Raw genomic sequence first — 13,157 nt, forward strand, 5'->3', positions numbered from 1 at the left:
AAATGACAATGTCTACAGAGAAATCTGGAGCCTGGCCCAACCCTTCCCAGGGGGGTGGAAAGTGTCCTGTCCACCTGAACTTCACTGCAGTTAACCTGTAATCTCCCAGAAACCAGGGGTTCAGGAGAGCCCCATTTAGTTCAGGCTGCATGAGGGGAAATTTGAAACTGGTCTTTAAAAGCTTCTGGAAGCTTCCTCTTCTGCTTTGGGGCAAAGGTCTCCACTCACCCGGCATTACATCCCTCAGTGGACTGACAGATGATGCCTGGATCCACCATCAGAACATCGACATCTCACATGCAGCCATGTATGTGCACACACATGTGGGGGTCATCCAATCCAGACTTTGTGAAATGATCTGAATATATGTATATACACACATATATGGGATCATCCAATCCAGACTTGAAGAAATGAATGATCTGTACACATGTATGTGCACACACACGTGGGGTCATCCAATCCAGACTTTGTGAAATGATCTGCATACATGCAAGCACATTCACCTTTTGCTACTGCAACATGACATCATCTGCAAGCCATGCAATCAAGCTACAAAAGAGAAAAAAAAATCTCCTTGTGTTTTAGGGAAGCCTTAGAACTTTGTGTAAACTAGCATCTACTGATATCTTTGGCCACATGGAGTCCATGGGCCTCAAATCAGACATGCCTGCCTGTACAGCACAGAAAACTCCAGAAGGTAATTTGAACTAAGAACTGTCTATGGCGTGTCAGGGAGAAACTCTTACTTAATTTCATTTATTTGTCTTGTCTGTCTGTGTGCGCCTGGTGCCTGCAGAGGCCAGAGAAAGACCTTGAATTCCCCAGGACTGGAGTTACAGATGGTTGGGAACCACCATGTGGGTGGAGGGAATTGAACCCTGGTCCTCTGGGAAAGCAACCAGTGTTCTTAACCACTGAGCCATCTCTCTAGAGACACAGTTCCCTTTGTAATGACACCCTTGAATATGGAGTCTGCTCCTGTGGCTATAGACAAGTATTACAAAGTATCTGAAAGTGGCGTTTAGCTTCTCTGGGCACATAAGGGTTTCTGCTAATAGCAATTCAAAACTCAAATAGAACCAAATGGGAAATGCCTGTTTGTGGCTTGTGGTGGGTGGCTAATTGGATCTGGCGCACTCAGATGCATTCGTATGGCTTAGTATTAAGGATACAGGTGTTACTGGGCTTCCATGCAAGCCACTATGGACCATAAAGGAAGTTAATAAGTCTTTATTACACGCCATAAACCATTCCTCCTCTCGACATGGAGTTCAGCGTTCCTAGAAAATAAATGTAGAGGGCCAGTGATCTAGACGTGAGAGGGTACATGTGTCCATACAGGTTGATGATTGTAAACACACCAAACATTCAATGCTTCATTTGTAAAGTACGTGCTGTTGTGTGCAATTCTCTCTCTCCAGATAATGCGTAAGGGGAAAAGCAAATTATGTGGGTGCACCTCGACGCCCTGCCCCAACCTTGTCCTTCACCGCCCCCTACCACCCAAGGGTCAGGGAGAAACCAAAAAGCCAGTGCAATGTAAAGGAACTCATGCAACCCAGGCAGGAGCAGCTGCAGGGGTTCAAGCAAGCCTGTGACAAGGCATAATGTCTCCACCCTCCGTGGTCCAGCTGTTCACCACTGCCCCTACTGGAGGAAAGAGGAACTGCAAGGAGAGCTGGTGTCCCGGAGATGAGGAAGAAGAAAGGGTCTCACCGGGAGGCCACAGGGAGGAGGGAAGGCCAAGAGAGATCCACCTGTCTTTGGAGGGTGTGGGGGCCAGAGGCTGACATCAGATGTCTTCCTTTACTGTTCTCCGTTTTATTTATTTTGTTACATTATTTATAAGGAGGATGGGGTGGGGGTACTGTGCTCATCACCGCATGCATGTGGAGTTGGAGAACCGGCTGGAGTCGGTTCTCTCTTCTACATGTGGATTCTGGGGCTGAATTCTGTTCTCCAGCCTTAGAAGCAGGACCCTTGGCCACTGAGTAATTGCACCAGCCTTCTTGTGGCATAGTCTCTGAGCCTAGAGTTAATGATTCAGCTACAGGGGCTGCCCAGTAAGCCCCTGGGATTCATCTGTCTCCCCAACACTAGAGTTACAAACAAATGACAGCACACACCACGTTTTGTGGGTCCTGGGGACTCAAACTCGGGTCCTTGTGTGTATACAGTAAACATACCCACTGAACCGTGTGCCCAGCCCCTCCGTGAAAGTTCTGCTGGAGAGGGTTGGCTCTGAGCGTGAGTTTGATGCTATTGTGACTAATCCCACCTAAGGAAGAATTTGAGATTTCGTGATCTTTTCTCCAGAGACTCGTTACAGATGGGGACTCTTTTGTGGAGCCTCGGCTATGAATCTGGACACCAGCCGATGTGGCCTCCGAGGAATCAACATATGAAGCATCAGGCAGGAATTTAAAACCATTCTGCATGGGTTAATGGGCACAATTAACACCAAAATTAGACAGACCCTGTGAGTAATTGAGGCTATTGAACCCAGCTATTGACTCTGCCACCCCTGGTGTGTGGATCAGGCAGCCTCACAATTCATTAGAGAGTGTAATTAGCAAGACCTTATCGGATTTTATCATGGGCTCCGAGGGTAGCCTCACGTGGAAAATACTTTCTAAGAATGACCCAATGATGGCCATTTTGGGGTGTGCTTTTGAGATGAAGTTTACCAGAATAAATTAAGCTTCCAGCTCCCCCCTCAGATCCCCATTTCTCTTCAGTCTCCAAAGGGTCCTCCCCAACCACATCAGGTGGCTTCCTCTGCCCAGCCAACAGGATCCTTCTCAGCACTCGGTTATCCATTTCACTTTTGAGTCAGCTGGTGTTTTATCTCTCAGCTCCTGCGTGGCTGGCTCCTGTCAACGCTGGGCAAAGTGCTATTTACTGAGGGGGTTGGGGGGGGGAGCCTAAGTCGATAAGCTACAGTAGGGAGAAAGAAAAGAAGTAACGGTTTGAACCTCTCAGGAGGGTTGTCGCGGTGCACAAACCGGTTTCCATTACTGCGACAAGGATCTAAACCAATCCGCGTACCTAGAGAAACAGTTTGTTTTGGCTGGTGTTTTCAAAGGGTCCAGTCCATGCCCCATTGGTCCTAAGGCAAAGCAGCAAGTCAGGCTGGAGCGTGTGTGTGTGGCAGAATGAATCTGTTACCTCAGGGCTGGGTTCCAAAAGAGAGAGAAGGCCCATAGTCCCCTGCAAGGGCACACTAGACAGACAGACAGGCAGACAGACAGACAGACACACACGCACGCACACATGCACACGAGCCTCAAACTAATGTGCAGGTCTATCACTTGGAGCCTTTGCTCAGGGAAGATGCTAGTTTTGTAGGTCTGGAGCAAGACCTGGGAGTCTCTACTTCCTAGATGCTCTCAGATCTGCTGCTGCTGCTGCTGCTGCTGCTGCTGCTGCTGCTGGTGATGATGATGATGATGATGATGATGATGATGATGATGACGACGATGACGATGATGATGATGACAAAGCTGTCTGCGCATCCCTCCAAGATGAAATCAGCCAATGGTGAGGACGGTGAAGTGGCATGGGACGTGTAGACTGGAATGACGTTGCATCCAAAAAGCAGCTGCTTTACAGATGAGAACTCTCTACCCAGACAAATGAAAATCGGGTCTCCTCGGAGCTCATCCGCATGGGTACAAATGAGGTCCTAAGCTGACAGTTGTCTTCACAGCCAGACTCAATGCCCGATGTGCTCAGCACAGACACCGGCTCGCTGTTATTTCTAAGACTTGGGGGATCACATGTCCCTTCAGCTATGGTCCTCTGGGCTCTGTTGTTTAGGATCCCCTCTGATCCTAGGATCCTTTAGGATCCATGCAGAGCTCGGAGCCCCATTTGGAGAGAGAGGTTATGTGTGCGGGAACAGAGACTCACCCTGAAGGCTCAGATCTCCACACTGAAGGCACATGTTCATGGGGCCCAAAGTTGTGAGTCACCGGGACGCCTGAGCCAGTCTTTGTTCCTGAGCCAAAGTCCTCCTATCTCTCCCTCCCCCGCACCCCGCTTGCCCAACACCCTCAGTGTCTTCTAAGCAGCTTGGCTTGGTCCCTGCTGTGTCAAGTTTTGGTCTCTTTGGAAGTTGTATCAGGTTCCAGATGTTGCCCTCCCTGGGCCAAATCCACAGCTGGCAAAGAAACAGACATCTTATCTGTCCTTTTGGGATGCGCATGGTTTTACCGGAACAGAGCTCATAGAAGGACTATATATTCCAAAGGGGTTTACTAGAATGGCTTACGTAATAGAATGGTCTGGAAAGTCCAACAGCAGCAGTCGGCGCACTGGGGAGGCTGAGAAGCTGGCGCCTGCGCAGTCTAAACGGCTGGACGCCTGCGCAGTCCCACTCTGGTGCTGAAGACCTGGGAGATTTCTGGAGAGGCACTGGTCGTCAGTCCAAGCTGAAGGGCTAAAGAAGTGGGATTCTTGGGGGCTGGGGATTTAGCTCAGTGGTAGAGCGCTTACCTAGGAAGCGCAAGGCCCTGGGTTCGGTCCCCAGCTCCGAAAAAAAAAAAAAAAAAGAACCAAAAAAAAAAAAAAAAGAAGTGGGATTCTGACTTCCGTGAAGGACAGTGCCAGCAGCCTGAGGTGGCTACTCTTAACTGCCTCTTCCTCAGAACTCTATCTCTGGGCCATGCCTGCCAGTTGGTGCTGCCCACTCCGAGGGAGGGCTTTCTCACCTTAGTGCGTCCTTTCTAGAAATGCCCTCACCGATCCACCCCAGTCAGTTCTCTTAGTTGATTCCAGATCCTATCAAATTGACGATCAAGATTAACCATGGTATCAATTGGACACATCAACTACATGACTTCAGATTCCCGGAGCGTGTTTAATGTGCCGATACATTATGCTTTGCACATCTGGAAGTGGGTTTTCGCATATCTGAGCTTTCGCAATAAGTCTTTGCACATGTGAAAATGTGTTATGATCCCTAACACTTGATTCATATTTAAGTCAATTCTACATTAAACATCTTTCTATTCGGTCAGAAACTTGGAAGCAGCTCTTTTCCGATTTCTGAAAGGAAGTGGTGATTAAGGAATTAAAGTGATTGGTCAGATTTCAGGTATGAACCCCATTCTTCCATTAGTCAGCTGTGTGTCCATGGGTAAGTTCCTCATTTTCTTTTCTTTTTTTATTTTATATTTATTTATTTATTTATTTATTTATTTATTTATTTATTTATTTTGGTTCTTTTTTTCAGAGCTGGGGACCGAACCCAGGGCCTTGCGCTTGCTAGGCAAGCGCTCTACCACTGAGCTATATCCCCAACCCCCTTTTCTTTTTTTTAAAAGATTTATTTATTTATTATATATAAGTACACTGTAGCTGTCTTCAGACTCACCAGAAGAGGGAATCAGATCTCATTACAGATGGTTGTGAGCCACCATGTGGTTGCTGGGATTTGAACTCAGGACCTCTGGAAGAGCAGACAGTGCTCTTAACCGCTGAGCCATCTCTCCAGCCCAAGTTCCTCATTTTCAATTGGAAAAAACCCACAGCAAATAGTAAGTAGCCCTTCTTAGGAGTATTTTAAGGTTTAAAGGCTTATTTTTTAAATTTGTATCTGTGGTGTGTGTGTGTGTGTGTGTGTGTGTGTGTATGGTGTGGTGTGTGTATGGTGTGTATGTGTGTGTATGTGTGGTGTGTGGAATGTGTGTGTATGCGTGTGATCTGTGTGGTGTGTATGGTATGTGTGTATGTATATGATCTGTGTGGTGTATATGGTGTGTGGTATGTGTGTGATGTGTGTGTATGTGTGGTGTGGTATATGTGTGCTATGTGTGTGGTGTGTGGTATGTGTGTGTATGTGTATGTGTGATGTATATGTGTGGTGTGGTGTGTAGTATATGGTGTGTGTGTGATGTGTATGTGTGTGATGTATGTGTGGTGTGTGGTTTGTAGTGTGTGTGGTGTGGTGTGTGTGTATGTGTGGTGTATGGTGTGTGTGATGTGTGTGGTGTGTATGGTGTGTGGTGTGTAGTGTGTGTGGTATGGGGTATGTGTGTGTGATATGGTATGTGTGTGATGTGTATGTGCATGTATGTGTGCATGTATGTGTGTGTGTGTGTGTGTGTGTGTGTGTGTGTGTGTGTGCCATGTAGGTGCAGATGCCTAGGCTAAGGCTTTGTTTTATTTTTCTGTTTTTTTCCAACATAATATTCTTACTGATTGCTTGAGGATTTCACATCATACACTGTATCATTTGCTTCCCAGTCCTTCCTTGTAACTCCTCCATAAACACACCTCCTGTTGTAATCTGTATTATCTGCATACTCACTGGAGTGTGGTCAAGCTCAAGGGCCACCCCTTAAGTAGAGCTGAGTCCCTGCCCTCCCCCACTCCTGCTGGATGACATCTACTGTGGAGAGTAACATTTCAGCATCCCATCACAGTGTTTAAGAGTAACTAGGCTGTTACCATTTGGTGGTGGGGAGGGCAGAGGGAGGGGTTGTCACAGAAGTCTTCCATGGCCCTTTCTCTCAACTGTCATTGAAGTCACTGTCAAAGTAGTTTATTTGCTTTTTACGGACTGAGAGAATGTGAATCATGGGCTTCCCATGGATTCTGGGGTCAGCACAGACTACGAACAGAGTTCCCAGTTGCAGTAGGGCCAGGACCCAGACAAGGCCCTCCGGTCTTGGGGTCATGGACATCAACATGACTTCAGGCAGGAGCATACACCATAGACATCCATGTGGCCTTCGGTGGTAGCACAAGCCAGGGACATCAGCATAGACTTTACTGCACCAATAATTACCTGAGTGGCCTGCAAAGTGAGAAAAATGAACTTTAACGGAGCTATCCTAGAATAAGAATGAAGGGTGGCATGGAATTATTTTTAATTTAAAAATTTACCATCGCTCCCTCCCTTTTCTCTCTTTCTCCTCTTCCCCAATGGCGACCCCCCCTCCCGGCCTCAATCCTTGGGGCCAGTGAACTCACCTGAGACCAGCTTCCCGATAAACCAGCCTTTAATATTAAAAAAAAAATCCTTTTCAGATCTAAAGAATGATGTTTTAATGGCCTCCTAAGTCCCAAGTCTGATGACCGTGAAATGGCTCAGAGAGCTTTCAAATTATAACATTTCAGAACCCTCAGGATAGAGGCTGAGGAGCTGACTAAAAAAACAATAGCTGGCCTTTAGTCTCGTTCCTATATACTTCTTGTCTTTCTTTTCCCCTTCAGATTCTTCACCCTTTGCCTTTACACTTTATATTCTTTTAAAAATAATTTATTTATCTTATGTGCACTGGTGTGAGATTGTTGGGTCCCTTGGCATTGGAGTTACAGACAGTTGTAAGCTGCCATGTGGGTGCTGGGAATCGAACCTGAGTCCTTTGGAGGAGCAGTCAGTGCTCTTAACCACTGAGCCATCTCTCCAGCTCCTCGTTTTATGTTTTGAGAGATATTTCATCCATTTTTTTTACCTAGAAATTATTAATTTATGCCTTTGTATCTTTACTTTTTTTTTTCTTTTGGTTCTTTTTTTCGGAGCTGGGGACTGAACCCAGGGCCTTGCGCTTCCTAGGCAAGCGCTCTACCACTGAGCTAAATCCCCAACCCTGTATCTTTACTTTTCAAATCTTACTTCGTGATCTCTGCTCTCCTTTGCTGTTGATGATGATGCTTTGAAGTTTTTAACGAGCACCATGTCTACCCATATGTCTTTGTGATTTTTCAATGGAATTTATTTCATGGCCTCTGCTTCTGCTCTGTCACTTCTCTTGCGTCCACACCATGACTAACAGCTATCATTTACAAATCCTCAGCACCCGCATCGAATGTTGTCTCCATCAGACTGTTCTTCACAATATCAACTCCCCCTTCTTATAACCAATGTTTATAAAATTGCATTCCCAGCTCCCTGTAACTAGAATGTAGATGTCAGTTTTTCCATCAACATCTTTTGTTTCTGCTGCTGTGGTAAGACTCCCTGATAAAGGCAACCGTAAAAAAGAAAGTGTTCATTTAACTCACAGTTCCAGGAGCAGCCTGTCACTGCAGGGCAGTCAGAGAGCAGCTACTTGAAGCAGCCCTCCACATCTGCACTCAGCCCAACCTCTCCACGCTTATACAGTGCAGGACCCCTGCATAGGGAATGGCGCCGCCCACAGTGGGTTCTCCCCAGATCAATGAAGACAGTTGCCTCAGTCTCCATAGATACGCCCATAGACTAGACTGGTGTAGACAATCCCTCATCGATACTGTGTTCCTAGGTTATACAAAATTGCGCCAAGTTGACAGTTAAAACTAACAGTCACACTCAACATACATTCCTTAGAAAACTGTGATTCCATAGTTTCAAGAGGAAACCACTAGGGCCACGTGGTACTGTTTGGCTGATACAGGAGGGCAGGGAGACAGAGGCATAGCACCTCTGGTGTTAGTTGCTGAAAGGACCACTTTGGTTTTCCTTCCTGACCAGCTATTGTGCACATCACTGGAGACTCAGCCTAGAGGTGATTCCTCCTGTTCCTTTAAAGATTGGCTCGGAGGCTAAGAGCAGTTGCTCTCAGAGGGCCCAGGTTCACTCTCCATCACTCAAGTGGTACCCATAACCTGTGGTTACTCCAGTTCCAGGGGATCCAGACACATGTGAAGACAAAGCACACGTATGCATAAAGTGCTAAAATAAAAAGATTGACTAAGTATATACTCCTGGCAGTGAAGTTCCCCCAAATTACAGCTATTTTCCCAAGTGTCCCTATAACCTTACCATAGGATGTTCAAGGAGACACAACACCACGTATTCCAGCTCCCGTGTAGTCCTCCCTCACAGAGTGTGGGTAGGTTGGGCATATTGACTCACTTTTAACTGAGAGAAGAAATGTTAAACATTGTTACTTCAGTTAGGGGATAGAAGACTGCCTGGGAGCTAGGGAAATGGCTCTGCCGTGAAGACCTTGCCTCACAAGTATGAGGACCTGAGCTTTGATCCTCTGAAGTCAGGTAGAAAGATGGATATGGGGGGGTGTGGTTACAAGCAGGTGGGTCCCTGGAAGCCCATGGGCCATGTGAGGTCCCATCTCAAACCAAAGATGGAAGGACTCACACCCAAGGCTGTCTTCTGAGCTCCACACAAAGCCATGCATATGAGCCTCCCCTCTATGAACACACAGACAGACAGACAGACAGACAGACAGACAGACACACACACACACACACACACCGCTGTACCTTCATTCTTAGACATTCTCTAGCTGTCTCTTGGCCCTCCCTCCCCCTGGAGAAAGCTGATTCCCACACCATCAGCTGGCCCTCTGGACTGCCTCCGTGGCTGGCACGCGGGCAGAGGTGTCACAGCTCTGTGTGCGAGCTGGGGAGCCCCTCACTCTCTGTCAGCCAGCCTTTCAGATGAGATCGCAGCATCTATTGTGTCTGGAACCGGCTCCAACCCGAGGGCCTTTGTACCTGCTGCTCTCCCTGCGGTGCTTTCCTGGTGGGAGGAGCCTTGTCTGTTTGGCTCGTTGCCCTGTCTGCAGCACCTCAGCTCCCACGGGAGCACCTCAGCTCCCACAGGTATTTCAGAAGTAATTGGAAACCTGGCTAAATGCAGTTAGATGAGACCCTGAGCTCTGCATCTGGAAGCAGGATTGATACACGGTATTCACCATTTCCTTAGCCCTAGCTCTCTCTCCTTTGGGCATGCGTGTTTCCTTGGGTGACACCATCACGTGACCTGTTCCTATTCGTTGCTGAAGTGCTGGGCCCATTCATTTAGGTGATCCGTGTGTTTTCTGTTTTTATTGGTCTTTCCCTTGAATGGCAGCCTACGATACGTCCTTTTTTCTCTTTGCTCTCCTCTCTTGTGTGAGGTGGCAGCGGCTGGAGCATTGAAGGGAGGCATCGCTGAGAGCTTGCACTAAAGCCTGTCAGGGCTGGAAACAGGCAAAAGACTGACTTTATGTCAACCCCAGAGTTATCCTAAATCTTACTTTTATTCCTTTTGATTTTGCTATTTGCTTTATTTTTTTTTCAGGGTCTCACGGACCCTAGTACCTTAGGCTGGCTCAGAACTTGCTATGCAGGCACGGATGGTCTCGAACTCCTGATCCTCTTGGCTCCCTTCTTGGGATCTGAGACTACAGGCATGGACCTCCTCACCTGCTTTTATGCTCGGCTGGGAACTGGACCCAGGGCCTGATGCAGACTGAGCAAATACTTCACTGACCGTGCTATTTGTCAGGCCCAGTTGGATTGTAGGGATTGGTCCTGCTTGGAGAGAAGTGCTCCATCCAGGTTAGATGTGAGGAAAGCTAGTGTCTGAGACTTTCCCTGACACCCACTGACAAAAGCTCTGTGGCCTACACCAAACCTTTACTGAGGCCAGGAGGGTCTTTTGAGAGAGAACCTGTACCGTGTACCCAGAGACGGGAACCTCCCTGCTCACTGGGGTCACCCCGGCCTTTCTCCACCCTCTGGTAGTCAAGCCCTAAACCCACGGAGACAGGCTCCCTTTCTGGCCTCTCCCCGATATCGGCATCTTCCTCATCCCCCTTCGCTGCTGCTGTGTTTCCAGGCAGAGGAGAGGTTAAGCTCCGTGGTGGGCACAGAGGCCCCAACACCCCTCATTAGGTTGCAGTTTTCAGCTCACTGCAGTGATCAATAGCTTTCCTCACTTTGCGTCCTTCTGCAGGGAGCGTCTTCCTACCGCCGCGGAGCTTTAAGATGATGAACCTCCTGTGGGTGGGTTTAGTTCATCGTGTTGAACATAGGCTCTGCCCTTTACTTCTGGGAAAGCATCTGGTTCTTTCTGATCATTTCCTGCTCGCTATTTTCTGTTCTCAGGGCCCCAATTAGCTGGGAACTGCACCTCCCGGGGAGATTAACCACCGCCCTCCTCTCTCTCGCTTTCCTCTCTCTGTAATTTTAAATGTTCTTTCTTTGCGTTTTCTTCAATTTTACCTCCCCATCCTCCAGCTACATTTGTTTTGGCTAAGTTATTTTTAATTTTCTGGAGCCTCTTTCATTCACTCGTTCCTGGCACCTCTATATAAACCGTTTCCTCTCTCGCCTCTTGGCTGCTTTGTTTTCCTGCTATTTCCTCTAGGTTTATTTTTTTTCCCTCTTAGCTCCACGTGTTTTCTTCTGCTGCAGATGGCTTCCTGAATATCTGGGGGCTCCCGGCTGTGTGCTTATGTTCAAGAGTCACGTATGGCCTTCGCTCGTCAGTAGTGAAGAATTAAATTATTACGACAGTTGGGTGTTCCTAGAGGGAACCTTCTCTGGGCCTGCCTGGCAGGTGTATTTATTACGAGGCCTGCTCCCACCCGGACTGACAGTGTCAGCAGAGAGACGGTCCTGTCTAAACGTGACCCTTCACTATGTCCTTACAGAGGGCTGTGTGTGGTGTGAATGTGCCCTCCACCCTGCCAAGCTCTTGTCGAAATTTGATTGCCATTGAGACAGGGTGGTGGGCAGGACCTGGGGGAGACACTTAGGTCCTCCGCTGTCACCGGTGGGTTGATGTCTTTGTCACAGAAGTACATTAACGACCGTGTGGGTTTCCAGTAAGAGGGTGAATATGGGCTTGTCTCTCATGAGTCTGCGTCTCCTCCCCCATGTTAGGACACAGCAAGACCTTTCCCAGGAGGCGGTACCATGCTGGTGGCTTCCCAGCCTCCAAAGCCAAGAACCAAATGACATCTATTGTTTGTAAGTTACCCACTCTCTGACATTCTGTTGTAGCAACAGAAGACAGACTAAGGTACCACATCTTACCCTCACGGCCTTCAGGGCTGACTGGACCAGAGTGTTGTTACTGGTTCCTCTTGGTGGTCCCCAGTGGGTTTTGTTTTTTTTTTTTTTTTGTTTTTTTTGTTTGTTTGTTTGTTTTTTGGTTTTTGGGTTTTTTGTTTTTGGTTTTGGTTTTGGTTTATCAAGACAGGATTTCTCTGTGTAGCTCTGACTGTCCTGGAACTCACTCTGTAGACCAGGCTAGCCTCGAACTCAGGGATCCTCCTGCCTCTGCCTCCCAAGCGCTGTGGATAAGCCTGCCTAGCAACCATTTGCTTAGAACACCCCCATCTAGGGTGTACACGTCTACTAGATCCATAATCTAACAGTGCCAGCCAATCACCAAACAAACAGAAGGCCCCACGAAGTCCGGCCAGTAGGAAGCCACCCTGATGGGTTATGCTTTGCTCCTCCCTACAGCCAGACTGTCACCACTGGTGTATCCTAACTCCACAACAGGGACAGTAACGGCTTGCAGTGCAGTGAGCACAAACCGCTTGAGACTATTTACTGTTCTGGAAACTTCCCTATTCAGGTACTAGCCTTGTGTATTAATGACTCATCTTCCCCCTTGATAGCTTGAAGAGCCCCCTGTCTTCTGAGACCCTAGAGAATGTCACACTCTCCCGTTACTGCTGCTTCTCTCGTTCCCCCTGTAAATCAGAGCCCATGGCTTTGTCCAGTGCCGGGATGATAAAATCTTCTTTTCTTTGCTTATTTAATTTGTCAAGGTCCAGATTGGTGTCAAACTCAATATATTGGAGTATAACCTCTGCTGTCAGCCTCCTGCCTCCAACTTCTGAGGGTTGAGAATACCGGTGCGTGTCACATAGTTTGTGTTGTGATGGGGAGTCAACCTAGGGCTTCCTGTGTGCTAGGCAAATGCTCCACCAACAGACTCCACACCTAGCCCAGTAAAGCCTTTTCATAGTTCCTTAAGACCTTAAGGGGGACTGGAGAGATGGCTCAGTGGTTAAGAGCACTGACTGCTCTTCCAGAGGTCCTGAGATCAATTCCCAGCAACCACATGGTGGCTCACAACCATCTATAATGAGATCTGATGCCCTCTTCTGGTGTGTCTGAAGACAGCTACAGTGTAGTAATATATATAATGAATAAAGAAACCTTAAAAAAAAACACTTTGAGGAGAATAGAAGTAATCAAGCTTTCCCCAATTAACTGTGCCTTATTTATTTGCATAATGCAAAGCTATATACTAATGTATTTTATGAAGCGTTCTCTTCAGTCTTACAATGTCGTAGAGAAAAACCACATAAACATAACTACTATCAGTTCAGCGAATGCTGTGTTCGTATTAACACCTCAAAAATAGTACTCAGGGGTGAGGAGTAAGCCGGTGGCTGTCTGGGAGCCTCGCTGCA

This window comes from Rattus norvegicus, chromosome 7 (assembly GCF_036323735.1).
Source record: "Rattus norvegicus strain BN/NHsdMcwi chromosome 7, GRCr8, whole genome shotgun sequence".
Classification (NCBI taxonomy): Eukaryota; Metazoa; Chordata; class Mammalia; order Rodentia; family Muridae; genus Rattus; species Rattus norvegicus.